The sequence below is a fragment of the Macrosteles quadrilineatus genome, unplaced genomic scaffold (genome assembly GCF_028750875.1).
Source record: "Macrosteles quadrilineatus isolate MER2022 unplaced genomic scaffold, UCM_ALF_1.0 Scaffold_4__1_contigs__length_99947679, whole genome shotgun sequence".
Taxonomy (NCBI): domain Eukaryota; kingdom Metazoa; phylum Arthropoda; class Insecta; order Hemiptera; family Cicadellidae; genus Macrosteles; species Macrosteles quadrilineatus.
This window is the reverse complement of record NW_026542597.1, coordinates 11484703-11504648: the sequence shown is the minus strand read 5'-3', so window position 1 is coordinate 11504648 and position 19946 is coordinate 11484703. Positions and strand designations below refer to the sequence as shown.

The window sequence follows — 19946 nt, the reverse complement described above, 5'->3', positions numbered from 1 at the left end:
TTATGACAACATCTATCCCATAAAGGCCATAAAGGTTAAAGTTTGTTTTTAAAAGGCTTATGTGTAACTATTTTATCAACAGATGTAAGGATCAAAATGTTTTAATTTCGTGTTCTCTTCCCGTTGCAAAGCACGGGTACAACAGCTAGTATTCAATATTTTCGGTTAGATAACTTCAACGTCGACACACCAGGGTAAAAGGATAGGTGTGAGTTAAAATGAATAGATTGCAGTTTCGTCATAAGAACAGCTGGTTCATTAGCGAGGACCGTAAATGCTCAATGATCAAGAACAGCTGATTCCAGTTAAAACACTTTTGGATTCTCTCGTGATCGAACTGGCGACCTTCTGATTACAAGGCGAGCACTAATCCACCCAGCTACATAATGTTATCACTAACTCAGTGGCAATGTATATTTAGGAACTAGATCGATGTTAACACAATTAATTAAACAAGTCCCCACCCCGTTCTAATTTATGTCAGTTTTGCGTGAACATAAACCGCTAAATTATTAATACGCTGAACAACTCTTACGTGAACTGTCATAGGGTTGAAATACTGTTCGGTATTGTTTTGAAGATGGTATACGTGGGTTGAAAATGCAGGTAAACTTAATATTCTAATTTGAATAATATGGGTTTACATAGCTTTGTAGAATCTTCAAAAGGTAGTTTTTCTACATCGAATAGTTTTTTGCACTATGATTTTCACCTTACTGCAAGCTTTCCTTCATACAGATAAAAGCTTCTTCAGCTAGCAAAGAGAGTTAATATTCAAGGTTATCTACAAAATACTTCAAAACATGTCCTCGAGTTGATTTGTTTAAAAGTGAAACAAAAATATCCGTTCAAACATCAAATCCAAGGCGTTGCGTCAGTTGAAGTCCAGATTCACTCATTTATAAATACCGAGGAACTTCAATTAGTTGCAATCTATCCAGAGTATTTAAGTATTTAATTTTAGGAATTATCAAAAGCCTAATCAATAACAAAATTGTTAACGGAGTCTAGGATCCGTCGACATTTCCGACTTTGAAGATTGTTCACACTCTAATCGGTACGATTTACTTACGCATCACTTAAATTAGGACGTGGCTGATTTTTCGTTACCGTATTTGATCTAATAAACCATTAATGTATGTCTTTTGTCACAAATTCAGGGTGAACATTAATTTTTACATAAAGTCACTCCGTAAATGACATACTACAATGGACTAATCACATGAAACACTTGCTATAGCTGGGGTGTCTGATCAAAAGATTACATTTAATGCTTCAGCGTCGGCGCAGTTGGCTGCAGCTCCCTAGCGCACCATCAAATTTACCAGAACCTCATTCTGTCCTGAGGTGAAGGGCCTGGCTACTATTGGTGATTGTTGTACAAAAAGTCGTCTAGCCGAGTGCAACGGGAGCACCAAGCACCATGGCAAATCAGCTGATCGCGTTACCAACCTCAGTCACAATGGGTTGGACAATTTAGAAAGTGAATTGCGTAACTGGGCGTGGCGTGGTGACCTTCCCTAGCTACCGCCACCGCAGGGAAATTTCTGAACGACGGATTGGTAACCCTGCTTTGTATCTGTCGTCCTTTTGTAATTCCCAGCTGAGTGGCAGAACGTTCATGGGGCAGATTTTCATTTCAAGCTTGAAGTATTCTCGTGGCGAAATAAAAATCACGGAGGTCTATTGGACCAAATTGGATGGAGATACAGTGGGTTATTGGTTTAAGTTGGCAAAGCTGTATTTTGATCACTAGGGGCTGTTTTCATGAGAAAATTCGTAAAAAATCATTAGCCAACCTTGCCAATCACATCAGCAACGCAATCCTACTTCCTATCAAGATTTCTTCCACTTGATTCTGCTATGTACCAAATTTTCCAAATGCCACCTTCTTGCCAAAACTTGAATTGTATGGGAGAAGACGAGAAGACGCATTTTTTGGTAGCTAAGCCAATTTACTTCACATCCAGAAACACTGTCACGACCCATTACAAATTCAACGTGAATTTCACTATAAATCCACCCTTTTCCAACCTCCCAGATGCTTATCTCCCACCCTCGAATACAAGATTGCCAATTATAAAACCAAATCACACGCGGGGATCCACGACCGATTATGAAATCTGAGAGTGATATTTAATGATTTCATGGCGGAGCTGGTCGGTTAGTCGGAGGAATCCTGTTTGACCAGTTCCATTGGCACAAGATCGTTGCTGTTGCTATTCCTAATCCAATCCGCACACGACACTAGATAGAGTCTGCGACCCACGACCAAGTTGTCGACTTGTAGTGGTTGGCAACACTTTCACTTCGCCAGGTGCAGTGATCAAGACTGCCTTGCCTATACTGAGCGTGGAACTAGTGCAAGTTCCATAGTAGGTGATGCAGTCTCTCTTTACTCTGTGGTTGTAAATCAAGATGTTGGATTACTCTTTTGATGTGGAACTGTATAAGGAATTTGACGAAATACAAGTTCCATAGTAGGCGTGGTTTACTCACACTGTGTTTCTAGAATTTAGATTAAGTATTAGGTTGTTGGGGTACTGGTACTGCTATGATCTGGAACTGTATGAGATATTTGACGAGAGTTCCGTAGTAGGTGTGCTGTATCCTCTCTTCTCACTTTGATCTGGGACTGTATGAGGTATTTGACGAAGTGCAAGTTCAATAGTAGGTGTGTTCTACTCTTAGTTAAATCCTTGCATGTAGATCAAGTTCTTAAGAATTGGATACTGTGGTAATTTGTCTCTTCAGGATATTTAACGAGAAATCTTATGTTTGCAAGAGTTTTCCAATGGAGGTTTTGGCGTTTTTGTAAGGGAGGTCCAACCAAACACTGGTCGAACCAGAACACCCCACTCAGGATCGAAGCAACAATAGTCCTTTTTTACACTTACTGGAGTTGTATTACATTTTTCCCGATATTTCCACCTTTCTCAGATGATTGTAGACAGTTGTTGTCGACACTATTTTCCATTCCTAACGCCTCCCGTGGCACGTTTTGTCCTACGGTCTGAATCATCACTTTTCACACACCACCTATCTTGATCAGACAATTGATAAAAAGTTTCCATTAGGACACCCTCCACTAGCCATGAATCTTTTAAAGCCAACTCCCCCTCAATCACAGACCACGCGAGCTGTTGTAGTACGCAGTCGGGGATTGACAGTTACAATCTGATCATGACACATTCATTCACTTGCATCTGCTTCCGGTCTACTTCCGGTCATGCTCGTCTCCCAGGTGTGACAGTAAACAACCGTTGAGTTTGTTAATTAGGTGTTCAATAGGGCAAACAGGGGACGCTACTGAACATGAACTTCATCGGAGGTAAAATGCATATTCATTGTATATAAGCGTTTAAAGTTAATTTGGGGTGGTGACGTTCTGGTGAAGTGGGGTTTAAAATTAAGTTTGGCCAAAATTATGTGTTGAAAATGGTTTACGCCCTTTTATCAACCTGACTAGAATTCTTGGATAGCTGATTTGAATGATTATTGATTCCTCGAATGGAGTTCTTTATGTAGAATCTCTGTCTCGAAAAGGTGTTTGAACAATCTTGAACAATCTTTGAACAATCTTTAAGCAAACTTGATCCATGGACTAAGAATCCACGAGGAAACGATGTCACTATTGATACTTTCCTTATTTCAATTTTCCTGTAATTACGTTCCTATCTTGAAGATAAAAGCGTAACTCCAGTGAACAGTCCAGTGTACCAGTCGTTACGTTTACAACAGTCGTTAAACTACGTAGCAAACACACAAGGAAAGCGCTTAGGACGAACTATGACTTCACAATACTGACCGTCTGCTGACATTTGAAATAACTGCTTAATAACCTGTTGTACTTGTACCAACAGTTGTTCGTACTTAATAAATAATCCTCTGCCAACGCTCAAGCCTTGAGTGCTCTGTTGGCGTAGTGTTCAAGGAAATTCACCTCGTGACACCGTCCTGACTGTACTTTTCTAAGGTGATGAGTTTGTACATGTCAGTAAATGTAGAAACGTTGAAGATCACTTTGATCGAGATCAAGATGGTGATTTTATCACAAGTTGAAAATGCAGAAGACAGCTAGTTGTAGTTGATGAGAAGTAGTTGAACATGTAAATTCCATCACAAGATGAAATGGACGAGAGCCAGTTGAACAAGGCAACTATATCATAAGCTGAAGATGTAGTCGTTAAAAGCGGAAATTTCATCCATCACAAGTTGAAGATGCTGATGAGGGCTCGTTAAACATGGCAGTTTCATCTCACGTTGAAGAGGCAGAAGAGATAGCACGAGCCAGATCAAGAATGTTTAACTGCAAAAAGTGATCGGTCGGCATTGAGGTGTTAATTGGAAGGAAAGTCAATGTCTGATAACCGGATCAAGGTCAAGCGGCATCCGGTTATCACTTTCAAACCGCCTCTGTAAACCGCTACACGTCGCTTCTGGCGGTGCCTGATGTGGCCAAGCCGAAGACTTGAACGCTTCAACTGCGCTTTCGACTATAAGCGTCTTGTTGAAGCTCTGCATAATTTTCCTTTGTACCAAAACTGATGGATTAGGTGGTAAACAAGAAAATGTGTTCTTTTGTCAAGAACGTAAACGTCATGTGTTGGGTAGCAGAGTGGCTGTAGTTCGCCAAGTAATCAGGCCACTGGATCGATCCTGAGTGGACTCAGCTCTCTTCATGATCATTGGGCTTTTAATAAGGATCCTGGGTGAGGAAACAAAGACTTTCCAGTAGGGAAGATATAGAACGAATCTTATTCAGTTATACACTCATCCTTCAGTAATATTCAGGCAAAATACGCAGCATTGTCTCCCACTCTCAATGATGATGATGATGTTGATGAAATTTGGTGAGCTCATGAATATCTTGCTAACCTTGACTTGATCTGTTGAAAGCCTAGTTCGCAATCGATTGTGGTTAATTTCCGAGACGCCGTTTGCGATTTAACGCCTTTAAATTATACGTCATACGCGTTTCTTTTTCACGAGATTATTCATTCAGTTTACCTGTTCCCTTATTTCTTCCATCAAAATATCTTAGACCCATGAGTTATCTAGCATGGTAAGAAATTTGTCAATAAAAATATTACCTATAATTTCAACTCCATACATAAACGAAACCCATAGCTACAGTTTAAGCCTAGTCCTACTGGTTTTCGTGACTGAGACACATTTTGCTCAAAATTCCCAGAAAATAGCTCTGAGATGAGAAGTGACGGAGTAGTGATCACATGTTTACTTTGTCATATTTTGTACCTGAAATTCAAAACTGAAATCTTAAACAAAAAGAGTAAATTGTACATTCAACATTACCAGGTATTCATTGAACAATTGAACATATGAGACCACTGGTCTGGAAGCCCATTTACCAATTCCCAAATCAGAGCCCATTCATGACTCATTAGCCAGACTAATTAGAGTGTCTCACACGGCTTCAACACATTAACACGACACAATGTGAAGGTGAACGAGTGTTTTTGTCTCAAACTTCATAACTAAGTCCAATTGAACGTGCTAATCCTCCAGTTTGAAGAACATTTGAATCGCTGATTGGCTAATAGTGAAACCCGGTCAACTTTCCGTCACGTGTTTACCAGTGGCTGTTTAAAACGTTTCGTCATTTCCCGGTAACTCGAGCCAAACTCAGGTATGTCCGCAGTCATGTGAAGCCCCAGGAAAATTGTCCTGGAATGCTCGGAGTACATTTTGCAATTAGTCTGATGATGGATTCAATGAAAGGAATGTCTTCGAGGTCGGAACTAGATTCGGATTTTCTTGGTGACCTCATCATTGGTGTTTTTATAAATGGCCCCAGATAAATAATGGTATTTGGTAAAATCAAAAGTATACATGCATCATTCCCAAATATCACATTAGTAAAAAATAGACAAGCTACATATCTATTGTTGGATCGCGATGGGAAAATACATCAAATCAATACTTTCACCCAAGAGACATATTCTGCTTGCAGATTAAACATTTGCAACTGCAACCAAAGATTCTCAGTTAACAGAACGTTATATTGTTGTCAACTCTACATCTTGAAGGGTTCAATCCACGGCATTCTCCCCTCCCAAAAACTAAGGGGGTTTTGCCTTTTGGACTCCTTTTAAAATGTTTGTGTTTTTTTATTGAAAATGTCATTGGAATTCACTAAGAGACGTTGATGACTGAAGAAATATGAACCGAAGACTTCAGGACTAAGTAACTTTCCATAACTGTTTCGCCTATGTGTATCAAATAGAATATGAATTCATAGACTAACAATACACGTTTTAAATCAGAACACAAAATAAATCGCCAACGTTTTAATGTATTTCACTAATTATTTGGTGAACAATTGTTGATAGGGTTGGAAACTAATGCCAAATTGGAATGTCAAAATTTGGTAGACTGACGACCTCCGCAGTTATATTCGGCCTTGGTCGTTGGCTCCGGTTGTTACATTACATAACTACAATCAACATTCCAACCCAAATGTTTTGTTCGTATTTGTAACTCCTGTTTACCTATATAGAGGAACCCATTATATTGGGCTAGTAATTGCGTCTTCCAGCAATGTAGCATTGTTTGTTATTCTAGGTTGCATTTTAATTTGGAACCTGAAACTATTTTTATATGCTTCTCAGTTGTAAGAAGTACATAAATATCACTGGAACAGCTCTTATTTCAATACAAAATACCATTTATAATCTAATATTTTAAAATTCTAAGATTTGAACCAAAGCTGCTAGAAGTGGGGTGTTTTGAAACAGAAGTTTTTGTTGTCGGATGGTCAATGTAAGGGGGTTTTGTCACTTTGTAGAAAATCCTTGAAGAAAATTTCTAGTGGACAGCAATAAACTCCCTTAAACAAACTGTTTAAGATATGAGGTTCAACATAAAAATGCATCATAAAGTAAACCGACAACAAACTCATAGTCAGTCGACGACTAACCCCCAGGAACGACGTTGACGTCTACAGGTAGCTGAGCTACCAGGGCTTGGACCCACAGCAGACCAGAAGTATATGCTCATAGTGAGCAGGAGCTTCACCAGACGTGGCGCTAGTCGCCACAGTCATATAGACTTGGATCCATCTTTTAAGAAACATCGTTATTCCCCACGGACATTCAAAATAGTGGATGTGTAAAATACAAATTTCAATATAAACTCGCTCTTGTCAAGTTCTCCTCCTGCCCAGCATACTGCAACCTCACCTCTTAAAAGTTTACATGTCTCGAGCAGAGGGGCGTCGACCTATTCTCATCAGGGGTCACTTGCAATTCCTGTCAATGCGATGAGGTCTCCGAAGGTAGTTATGTGTGTGGCTAAACCATTGACCATAGTTAACCTTGAAACCACTACTCAGAAGTGGTTTGAAAATTACAAAATTCAAAAAATGGCAATTCCAAAATGATCTGGTAATTAGAAAATATAGCTTTAGAACTACGGCAGTACACTAAAGTGATTTAGGTGCTATTGCTTTTTGAATTAAAGAACCATGAGTCAACCAGGCTTTATCTTTATGAAATGTGTAGTTTGATAACCAGTCCGCGTAGTTTGCTCATAACATTGTTATGTTATCGTGTACTGGAATTCTATGACACACCCAAACGTACCGGTTACATCATAGAGAATATTTAGAGGAAATGTCAACAAGGAAACAAATCACTGAAAATCATTAGACAGAAATGAATCTGAAATGTATCTTACTTGGTAAAAGTCTTGTCTATATTCACTTGGTGCAATTTATATTGGAGCCATTGACAAATTATTTTGTAAATCAAGCATGTTCTTGTCGTGAAAATACAAGACTATTTTGTCATTTTGTTGTTAGTCACGTCACATGTCCTCTATCAAAGCAATTATTGCTAATTAATTGCGTGAAAGTAATCACGAATGAATTTTCTCTACAGAAAAACTCGCATCAACCTAGAAACTCAAAATGTCCGTTCTTTCACTTGACATTGCCAGAGGTGCTAGAAACCCGAACCAGTCGCACATGCTCTACATCAACATGTGAGAAAGTTACTCGTCATTTGACAAGAAAATGTGGCCCATTAGGTTAACCAGAGTCCGTTAACTCTTGGCCATTTAATGTAATGAAGTCCATCTGGGAATCCGAGCGAGATCATAAAGTGCAGCCACTTCATGTGTTATTCCACTCGGTAGCTTTCATTGCGGGGAATTACACTGCTACCAACTTAAATCATCTTGTTCCACTCTAGCGTGTTGATTACAAGGTAGATCGTGTAGGTTATGGTCGAAGAAGATCGCTGTAACAGCCTGTTTTGCTTTTCACGCCTATCTGCACCAATAAGATTCTGTGGGAATTTGTCGTTGCGGATATAAAAAGGGTTTAACATGTTATCGTAATCGTTACTATCTATGTCATAACTTTCGATACATCAAAACCATCCAGATGTATATTTAGGCTAAACATGAATGCATGGTGGGTGTAAGAGAGTGACCTGTGCATTGTTGACTAAGATCAGCTGTTTAGCTATGACTATTATTAAGATCTAATGACCCAGGACAGCTATAAACTAAAAGGAATATGCCTACTACAACAATACAAATATATTATTCAGAGACGAATGTTCTGATCGGTTCCATAATTATGGTTGACGTTCCCCGTCATATTTTGGTAAATTTTGGGATTTTACCGAGCAGTTTCTTTTCTTTTGGCACTTCAAAACCATTAATGCACATTTAATTTAAGTTTTGGAGTGAACTTCACTAATCTGAGGTACAGACAGCACTGTCATAGCTACGAAAGCCTTCGCCCCTTGATTTGCACCGCACTTAAAAATCTTCGGAGTGCCCCAAGGCTCATACTCAGGTCCAATTCTTTTTCCGTTTCCAAAAAGAAGAATCACATGTAATGGTTACTGGACTGAAATGGCTTTATTAGCGTTAAATCACGAGTTCGTTTTATTTCTTCGCGTGACCCCCTGGGAGTGATATTAATTTAGCCTGGATTGTGCTCGGTTCGTTTCTGTCCAGTGACTTTTCCTAATAAATTAGGAACGAGAATAAACAGTGAAAGTATTAACGACTTTTTCTTTTTCAGGTGGGAGTGTAGGATTTAAAAGAACTCATACTTCTTAGCTTAAGGTATGTTGTATAATATACTTGTAAAATTGATCCTTTTACTAATCTCTATGTTGTGAGAGTAGAAACTTATCTACTAGTCATAATAATATGAATATGACGATTTGTAGACCTCTTTTTATAAAATAAATAAGTAGATAATTGTATCGTAAGTACCAAGAGGCCATAAAAGGATAAAATCAGAAGTTCGGTCCAATGTATCAATAAATTCATCAATAACTGTTTGCTATCAAGATATTTTATTTCCGTGAGCACTTGTATAGTACGAACGGCTCACCAATGGACCTAATTTTCCATTTAGTCGTTTATAAAAATGCACCGTTATAAACAATGGGAGGGGGTTTTATTTCGTTATCAAGAAAATCTACTCTTTATGAACTCTTGTTATGAAAAAGCTTATGTCAATCAACTCTCGTTATCAAGGAATATTTCTGTCCGTGGAATCTTTTTAGCTTTCAAATCTTCTATCTCTAAAATCTTGTTATAAAAAAAACTTCGGATACTTGTCCCAAAGGGAAGATTTTATGAGTCTACACTGTACCAAGGAGCTGGTAAAAATTATCTCAATAGTGAGGTTGTTGGATTTACTGTAAAAATCTAAAAACAAGTCTGTTTTTAGAAGTGAAACATGGCAATTACAAAGTAGATTTTCGCAATCATTGCCAGAACAGAGAACGATATGTAGACCAATCAAAGCTACCCTCCAATCTAAACCTCGTGATACGCTGTAATGAGCCACTGGGAAAGTGACCGGGTGAAGGTAGCGGGTTCGAACCTGGCGCTCCATTTCTGGTAGTATTGAGCGAAAGTATGGAATACAACCTCGATATTACTTTCTAATGTAGCAATTTACGTAAGTTTTGCCTATAATTGCAGAAATATTTAATTATTTTACATTTTTCGTGTTATGGATGTTGTGCCACGGTCCCATATTATACGTAGTGACTTGACAGTTCACTGAAGCGTATTGCGTCCTTGTAGTAATCGTTCCAGTGAACGATGGTACAGGAATTTGTGTCGCGGAGCAGAAAAACACAACTTGACACTTCACGCTCCTTTTACCTCTGAGCACTCATCGTTACCCTTCTAACAATTTACTCGGGTTTTGTGTAATTTACTGATCATTCAGAAACCCTCAACATTTAACCCAAATTTTTTACGGGTTTCCTTAGTGTTTTTAGTGTATTAGCAAGCAACATTTCGTGATTATCTGTTTTAAAAATTGAACCACACAACCGTATTTGATACTTAATTGTTTATATTTTTGTAGCATTTAATTACCTAAGGTATATTCTGACAATTTGAACAGTACTTACAAAAAAATCTTAACTCGTGGCTAAAAGTAGCTCAACCAAACGCAAACTACTCTTAATCAGTTCCAAATTTTGGCCGGGTGTAAAATACCCAGAGAGCAAAGAAAAATACCCACAATTCTTTTCGACCGATGACGTCATAGCTAAGTTAATTATCCTGAGCCGCTGAGCCCGAGGTGATCTTTTACAATGGGCGGCTCTTTTATGTTTATAACCGTCCGAAGGTCCTTTTCAGGATTAGTTATTTAATGGGCTTTGACGGTTTTTTACTATTTTGCTCTTTATTTTGCTTACTCAAAGATATATAGCTCGAGGCTCGTGGTTGGGTTTCGTTCCCTTGGGAATTATTGTGTGTGTGGGGGGGGGGATTTGGGGTAACAATATCTTGTATTTGTAACTTCCATTTGATCTACTATCTACATGGTTCACAAACCAGTTTATTGGCAATTTAAAATTAAAATACGAAAACCACTTCATTTTCTAGTAAATTCAGTCGCATGACTTTTTTTATAAATACAAGACACTACTTTGTCTACATGAAATTTGGTGGACATGACAGTTGAAATAATATATTAACGTCAGCTGATGCCTATAGTTAAGTAAAAGTGTGTTCTAGTCTAGACATTTTTAATGTGAGCTGTAATGAATTTTTTTTCGTTTCCTTAATGTGTATCTAACTATTTAAGCCTTCTATACCATTAACATGATTGTTGACCAAGATCTAAGTTTAGATCAAACTGGTAAAACTGTATTTCCATGCTTCCAGTTAGTAATCAATTTTGATCAATGCGCTAGGGTTTGATTTCAGTTATGGTTTGTCGTAGTCTTTGTGTAGATTGTTGTAAGAGGTTCGGACTAACTACAGTATGTCCGGTGATTAGACAGAACAAGCTGCCCAAAAAGCAAAGTGATCAAGGTGTATTGTTGCTCTGCTTATTTGGTCCATTCGTGACTTACGGATCAAGAAGGTTGTGGCAATGTACTGAAAGCGGTTTAGGGTCAGGGATACCAATGCTACTAGACAACACATCAATTAACGAGGTGAATTATTGCTTTAGGCCTACTGAAGTTACTTATTAATGCGTTTGAAGGCTAGTATGTTAGGAAGGCGATAAATAGTAGTTGAAAAGTGTAGAACAGTTGGTCACTTAAGCTGCTTAGTGTTTACTTAATTATGATTATTTGTGCACAATATTTTTCTATACTACCTACAGTAGGTACTTCAATGCTTGTATCTACTTTGATGTACACCAAACTGTTTAAAAAATGTTTGTGTAGATGTTTTGCCCTTTTTTCAGAAACATGTAAATCAACCTTCTGTTTTTACAACGGTTTCTTGATAATTTGTAAGATGTGTTAGTTTATAATAAAATTCGCAAGTACATATATTATCAAACAAGTTTCAATAGTAAAAGCATGCTAAGAATGAAAAATATAAAATTCCATGTTGATGGCCCCTGGATTATTATGAATGACTATAATATTGTGGTATAATTACCTCGTCAAGTAATCCAAATGTTTTGATGTTAGGTTAAAAACCTACATGTTTCACCGTTAATACAGCATCGTCAGGGTACAAACACATAAAAGACATTAGTGTCACACGCACACTATAAATAAATAACACGAAACGAAAAATATAATTTTTCATAATTTTTGGACGAGATTCCGAGCAATTGTAAATCGGTTATCGTTCAACATTCTGTCTAACCGTTTAGTAGGGCTTTATTTTTGTAGAGTACAGATTATTTTATGAGACCTCGTATTCAAACCTAAGTCGGCTTGAATATTAGAAATTTAAGTTTGGTATGAGTTGAAGAGCCAAACCCAGAGCTGGGTCTTCTAAATGGTGGAGGTTGAGGATGATCGTGACACTTTCACTAACACTTTGGCTTCAGCCTCAACGTGTAATGGTAATGAGGTTACACTTGAACACCTTCACTACTTCAGCACTCACACTACTTCACTATCAATACGGTACGTACACGACTTCACTACCAACAATTATACTACTTTATAATACTACTTCACTATAAATACGTCCACAACTTCACTAACAACAATTATATTACTTTAGAATACTACTTTCCTATCAATACGTCCACTACTTCACTACCAACAATTATACTACTTTATAATACTACTTCACTATAAATACGTCCACAACCTCGCCATCAACAAGATACTACTTTAGAATACTAATTTACTGTCAATACGTCCACTACTTCACTACCAACAATTATACTACTTTATAACACTACTTCACTATAAATACGTCCACAACCTCGCCATCAACAAGTATACTACTTTAGAATACTACTTTCCTGTCAATACGTCCACTACTTCACTACCAACAATTATACTACTTTATAATACTATTTCACTATAAATACGTCCACAACTTCGCCATCAACAATTATACTACTTTATAATACTACTTCGCTATAAATACGTCCACAACTTCGCCATCAACAATTATATTACTTTAGAATACTACTTTCCTGTCAATACGTCCACTACTCCACTACCAACAATTATACTACTTTAGAATACTACTTTCCTATCAATACTTCCACTACTTAACTGTTTCGATATGTCTCGAATTACTTCTCTACTTCTCTACTTCACTGCCTCACTACTTTAGTACCTAATTACTTGCATACACTAAAAAATTAGATTCCTGCTTTTGAAAGTCAAGCAAGGGCGGTGGATAAAAAGCTTTTGAATAAACGTTTTCGTAATTTTACAGTTTTAAAAGTTGGTGCCAAGTCTAGTTCATAAACTTTATGTTGATAGGTTAGGCCTACTTCCTCTGTTCTTGTTGATTATGTTTGTGGGGTTTTGCACCAATACTTACAACTCTAATAAAATGTATTCTACAGCTGTGAACTTTAGTTTAAAGAGTTTATTACGCAAGTAGGTAGATATTTGATGTCTGCCAAACTATTTAACCCGCCAGACTCTTCAGACGAGCAGCAGTGGTCATTAGATGACTGCAGTGCTGCAGTAATGAATGTCTGCAGTGCAGTCTTCTGCAGTAATGAATGACTCGGATAGTGACCAGTGATTATCTCTTAGACAAGAACAAGGAACAAAGTGACATAATGTCATGTCGAAGACTTTCACAAGTTACACAAGGATTTGTAATTAGCCAGTCAAGTACTAAAGTATCTTTCATAGTTTGGCTGGTAAAATAGAATCATGTGGTTACTAAAACTGTATTGCTAACATAAATATGCATTCTTAGATCGATCTGCAAAGTAGGATCATTGTATTTATTTGAATCGTTAAAATATGTGTGCAGAATAGGTGTGAATGGTGTCTTTAAACATTCGTTGACATACAAAATTGGGAAATAAGCAGTAATAACATGAAAACTAATAGATATAAATACATTTAATCATAAAACGTCAACATTTGAGAATAGTATCGTGTTGTAGATGCAATTCATAAAGTTCCATGAATGAATGCAAAATACTTGTTTATTTGAGGTTGACGTCTTAGTTTAGTAAAAGTGTGTTCTAGTCTAGACATTTTAAATGTGAGATATGATTTATTTTGTTTACCTAGCCTGTGTATCTAACTATTCAAGCCCTCTATACCATTCCTTTAAACTTCTAACTGGTCCAATCTAGTGCTGAATGTTTTTCATCTCAAAATATAGGAGTGTGTTACAAATTGACGTAACCAAATAAATTTAACTATTATCCTATTGCTTATTGTGGGAGCTATATTTCCTCAGCCCTAAAGTTCCCCTCTGTTGGGTGACTTATTATTTTTGTCTAAACACAGAATTTTCGCAAACTAAATTCCATTATAGTCTGTATGATAAACACTGACTCTTGAACATCAGGCCTACCTGGGACTGACCCTGCCCAGGTAAACGGTAGGTCTGGAGACAGGTTCCATCATACAGACTATAGTTAGTGCTTGGCCAGATTTGAACCCCGCACGCTCCTTGTATGTGTATCTTACTCCAACCGTTATAATCCAATAACAAACACTGTTAATACTGATTCCACGATATTCTTGGAACCCACAAATTCATTCAATTTTTACTTTCCTTCTCAAAGAGATTCCACTAAGTGAAAGATTTCTCGAGGAGGAGGATGTTTTCTCTGCGAAATGGCCAGCAATCCATAAACCTGTCGTTGTCCAAAGCACGCGTCGAGGTATGAGGTTATCTTCATCTGAGTTCTGTTTGTAACTTTCCATTCCAGACTGTTTAAGAATAATTTTGTTGTCCAATTTAAACTAATCGGCGACCTAAATGGTGTTTTCCCTTTCAAGATTTGGCTAAATGATTTAAGTGGCTTTGAATATGATTTATGGTTATGGTTAAGCTACGAACTGAGTTTAAGGTGTTTGATGTTTAAGAGAATTTCAAGCGTTGTTTTTTTTAATTGTTTAAACATTTTTAATTGCTTTTTCACAATTAATTCATCGTCCTAAAGTGTAATAGCTTAGGTAATTTTCACAAATTTAGTCGAACTAAACTTGGTCTGAACTACAGAATTTATGTGTGAAAAGTTATGTAAGAAATTTTAAATAAATAGTTGTCTGATTACACCAACTACAAAATTAGAGTAATCATGTAAACAGTAGTGGAGAAGAAGGAGGGGGACAAATAATATTTAAATGAATTAATAATAGGTATCACTCTTATATTTTGACTGTGAAGGCATATACATTTTCGTATAATAGTTTTGAAAACCTATAACATCAAATCCCATCTTGCATCTATCTATATATTAATTACGTAAGCCGATTCTTTGCGTCAAATTTGTGAACGACTGGGAAGTCGTAGAATGACGGGAGAGGGCTCAAATTAAAGGTCTCTATCCAGTGACGGCGGGAAAAATAGTGGAATTCCCAAAATGTTAACCAAAATTGAGATATAACGTAAAATGTTCTCCATAGGAATAGCATTGGAAGCCATACGTAGCTGATTTGTGTTTACTTTAATATAGTTGATCGCGCTACATTCCAAGCCAGTATTCGATACAGGCAGTTGGCAGTTACTTCTTAGCCAGTTAACTCTTTAAATGCACTGTATACTATATTAAAACCAGGGATAACGTTATCTATAATTAAGACTTTTTGAAAACCAAAAACCAAACCAAAGATTTTCGTGTCAACTGTCAGTATTGGCTTCGACAACTGGGAAATTGGATCCCTAAAACCATAAATGTGGATAATAAAACTGTTCATTTTGTATAATACCTATTTACTTCCCTTAAGTTTCATCACGATCGGATAGTCGTTTAGTAACGCATAAAGGAGAAACATTGGATTGAATATTAAATAGATAACAACAACCAAAGCAAATAGAGTGACTTTTTTTAGACAAAGATATGGTGTACAGGCATAGCCATTGACGCTTTTTAGGGACTTATGTCCTTACATGCCCCTAGTAATATATTATTTGTATTATATTAAAAATTGTTACACTTTGACCCAATTTTAATGCTCCCACTTACAGTCAGCTTACAGTTGTTGAAATCAAATCCAAAAGCTGTTATTAGCTACAAAATAATTTTAAAGCAAACCAAAATGTTGTCCAATTTACTAATTTGAAGGAAGGTTGTAGCAAAAAGCGGGACAGTCGTAGGTAGGTTTCTAGAGAGAATGGATTCCGAGCCAGTAGGGCGTGGTGAGACACACTTTTGGTTCTTAGAACACGAGTGTCACGTGACTCTGCTGTGGCACTGTGGCATTGTCACAGTAGAAGTAGACATGTGGCAAATAATGCCACAGTTGTAAGCCTGGCAGGATCTAACATGAAGTTTCATGGTGTTCTAAAGCCGCATTTACACCAAAGTCTTCCGCTAGTTGCGGATACTGGTTGCTTTTTCTACAAAATACAGCGACTTTTTCTGTCGTCTTTTAGTGGAGAAAAAAGTCTTCCACCAAATTTTAGTTTCCCGTGGAGAGTCGGTAAAGATCAAGGAAAGTTTTCAACAAAAAGTGGAAGACTAGTTGCTACGCGCTTTGCGCAAGCAACTAGTGGAAAACTGTTCCCCTGGCCCTCCACGCACCCCGGTTGTGACGTCGGGCTGTAGTCAATTCTTTGGCAAAAAAGTTTTCCACTAGTTGCTCTAAATTTGTGAGAAGCAGTTTTGGGTTATCCACTAAAAATCTTCCACTAGTTTCTCTAATTTGTTCAGAGCAAGATTTTAGCTGTAAACTTTTAGTTGCAAACTTTTGTTTGTAAACTTTATTTGTTGTCAATGATTTGTTGTGATCTTTTTGTTGTCAACTTTTGTATAAACGCGGCTTTAAGTTAATGAAACTAGTTTGCAAATGTATGTTGTGGTGTTAGAAGTAGGTCATACTTTCCATTTTCCATGCAGCTAGTAATTGGACGAACAGTTATTCGTGTATGCCACATTATTCAATGTATTATGTTGATGGGCTCGATCAACATGACTAACTTTACTTCTTCATCAACATTCGTACTTTAATTATGTTAAAAATTAACATTTTAGTCTTTGAGCTCATTTAAGTATCCGAGGTAGAGAATAATATTTTGAAAATTTAATGGGAAAAATCGGTAAATAATTTTTGTTTATCGTATACAACTGAAACATATTTGAAAAAAGAACATTAAAACTGGTTGTTTATATTATTGAGGCAATTTTGTGTTCCTTACGAGGTAAAATTTACTCCATTGTTACCAACTATAATGTCTCCAAAATTAAATCAACCCAGTTTGTAACCGACTAATACATGATTCTATTTTAGACCATACTTTTCCGTAGAATAATTTTGAAACAAAATATGTTATGTGTATTATTATTGTAACAAAATTTGATTTGGAAGATTACATAGCAAATAAGTTTTTTTAAACGATTAAAGAACTCTAGACCCTGTTGATACTTTTCTTGAAACAATAATGTTATGTCACTCTAACAACAGCTTATGTAGGCCTAAAGTGTGCAGAAAAACTAAATTGCTATAAATATATTTTACGTCACAGTCACTGTAATTCCAAAATAGACAGTTTTACTACACCTTAATTCAATTATTGTTATCAGCACGTAATCTGACAAAATAATAACACTTCATACAACACAACATAACCCGTTCCCAGGATTTCGTCATCAAATCCTGGGACGGAACCGACGAGTACAGGATCTCAGGGAAATAATCTTGATGAGGAACTGCAGGATCATAACGCTATTGTGATGATAAAACCATAATATATCAATATTTATTTCCGTTTAAGTGATTTTAATTTCTACGAACAATGGTGGCTAAGTATTAACTGAAATGGAAAAAAAGAATGGTTATTTATAAGAAGAAACATTTAAATGACAGAATGGCCTTAATAGACTCAGGCAAGAAGCTAAATATGTTTGCCAAAAGAAACAAATTACAGGCCAAATAGGCTACACCTACATATTTATGAGGGGACTAACATTAGTGTTAGCATAATAGTACACCAGGCCTCGATAGTAATAGTCCTAGGCACCTTGGTATTTTAAATGTACTTTCTTAGGTAGTATGCAGCCCTTACATAGCTTAAAATTCAATAAATAAAGCAGAACCTTGCTCTCATGTTAAATGTAATTACTGTATTTTTAAAACTTCGTTGAAGATAGTACGTAATTTATTTCAACAGATCTCAAAACTTGAAATTTTTAGCTCTATTTAAATCCTTTAAGATTTGTAAGATAGGATTAAGTTGGTAGGCCTTATAGTCCGTCTGATGGAACGTGTCTCCTGAACCTTCGTCCACCTGGGACTGACCCGGGCCTTAAACTATTGGTCAGTTCCCAGGGCCAGGAGACAGGTTCCATCGTACAGGCCATAGTTGAAAAGTCTCAGAATTGTTAAAAATGCGTTTAGTCTTATCCAAATCAATCGTCATCATCTTTTAAACCCTCTTTAAAATTCTTTATATCTATTGAATTTATACGGAAACATATTTTTTCACATGAGTCTAACAAAATTTACTTCTCTGGGTACGGAATCCGATACAATATTTTTCATCCCAAGAAGCCACATTTCCCACATTTGCAGATGTGTTCTCAATGTGTATCCACTTCGACCATAGGTTGCGGTTTAGGAACAAGTTTGGGGTCAGTTCGGTTCAGACGGTGGTCAAATAATTGCGAAATTGCGACCTGTAGCGGATATGGGGAATATGCCGTCTTGGTTCAAATATAATTGCTGCAATCGTTCATCTTTGTGAAAACTTCTAAACAATTAGATTTAGTATATTTCATCACTAGGGCGTAAAAGGACTATTTTCAACACGAGCTCAAGTTTAATGTCCGAGGAGAAGCCGAGGCTGGAAATTGAGGTTTGAAAAAACGTATGAAAAATGTTTCGTTGTGCTGCGCCATCATCAAAGCTAACATACAAAATAATAAACTTCCCATCATTTGACGTATTGTTTTGCTGTTGAGTACGAACAGATTCCTTGGTTTAGACTTAGCACGTATTACTCCACCAAGACAAAAACAAATACGGATTTTTCGATGACGCCAAAGATATGTCCATGTAGTTAAACATGCAATTTTACACAATAATCACCACAAGAAAATTTAGGCAACGATAGAATAATTTTAAAATATAATATAATAATATAGTCCCGATTGGTAAAATTACTGGGATTCCTCAACATAATAAATATTAAATAATAATTGATAATTCCTTCCTCATCATCAGTGACCTATAAAACCTATTTATAAATTGGTGCACTTAATTACAGGACACCCTGTATAGCTTCATGGATTTAACACTTTTCCCTATATTAGAATTTATCTAAGTACAGTAGATGCAGTTTTTAAATCTAGGAAATGTACACTGTACAGTTGCTTAATAGTTTTTACAAACAGGACTAAACCCGGATTTTTTCGGCGTATTAATTGTAGGCCTGCTTCACTTCCACCAAGTCATTAGTAACAATAGCTCAGAGGTTATGTGAAACTTATGGCTGTAAACACAAACAAAACACCACTTTGTAAATTGTACATTCCGTTGTATATATTATCTGGTTGGCTGCCGGAGCAGATCATGATGTAACAGAACCGAGATATTTTACCAGTTGAAGGAGATCTCATCAAGTACCATGGGTGCTGGTCTAGTGGCTTACAAGAATAAAGTCCTTACTCTTAAGTAAGGACTTTATTCTTGGATGTCTATGTTGAAATGTGACGCATCATCAATGTATTCTAGTGGTGTGATGGTATATCAGTAGAATCGCCTTTGGCTCCGCCCCCAGGTAACTATATAGATAATCTCATTTTCATAAATTTGAGTCTTTCCAGTGAGCTGAAAATCTTAGTCCACTATCCCTATCTTTCCTGAAAGCGAAAAACTATTTTCAAAGGATTTGAGAAATTTCACTATATTAAGTAATAATTTCTTGAGACAGAAACGCCACCTAGGCTTGAATGCAGGGATGAATGCATAACATTTTAGTGTTTTATTTCATACAAAATAAATGTACAAGTACTTCGGCTTCTATTTGAAAGATTAATTGCCTAACTACTTTGACCCGCGCTGACCCAGACTGTGTCTTCT

At 36.8% G+C, this 19946-nt stretch overlaps 1 protein-coding gene across 2 annotated transcripts in view; it reads left to right on the top strand.

Annotated features, from left to right (window-relative positions):
- LOC128991626 (uncharacterized) overlaps positions 1-19946 on the top strand; it is a 109361-nt gene that overhangs the window by 18068 nt on the left and 71347 nt on the right. The window contains exon 2 of one of the 2 annotated variants that reach the window (XM_054414678.1): positions 9059-9102. The exons of the other annotated variant lie outside the window; for it this stretch is intronic. The gene's annotated coding sequence lies outside the window, so the exon portion shown is untranslated. The remainder of the gene's footprint in view (positions 1-9058; positions 9103-19946) is intronic. 2 annotated transcript variants of the gene reach the window in all.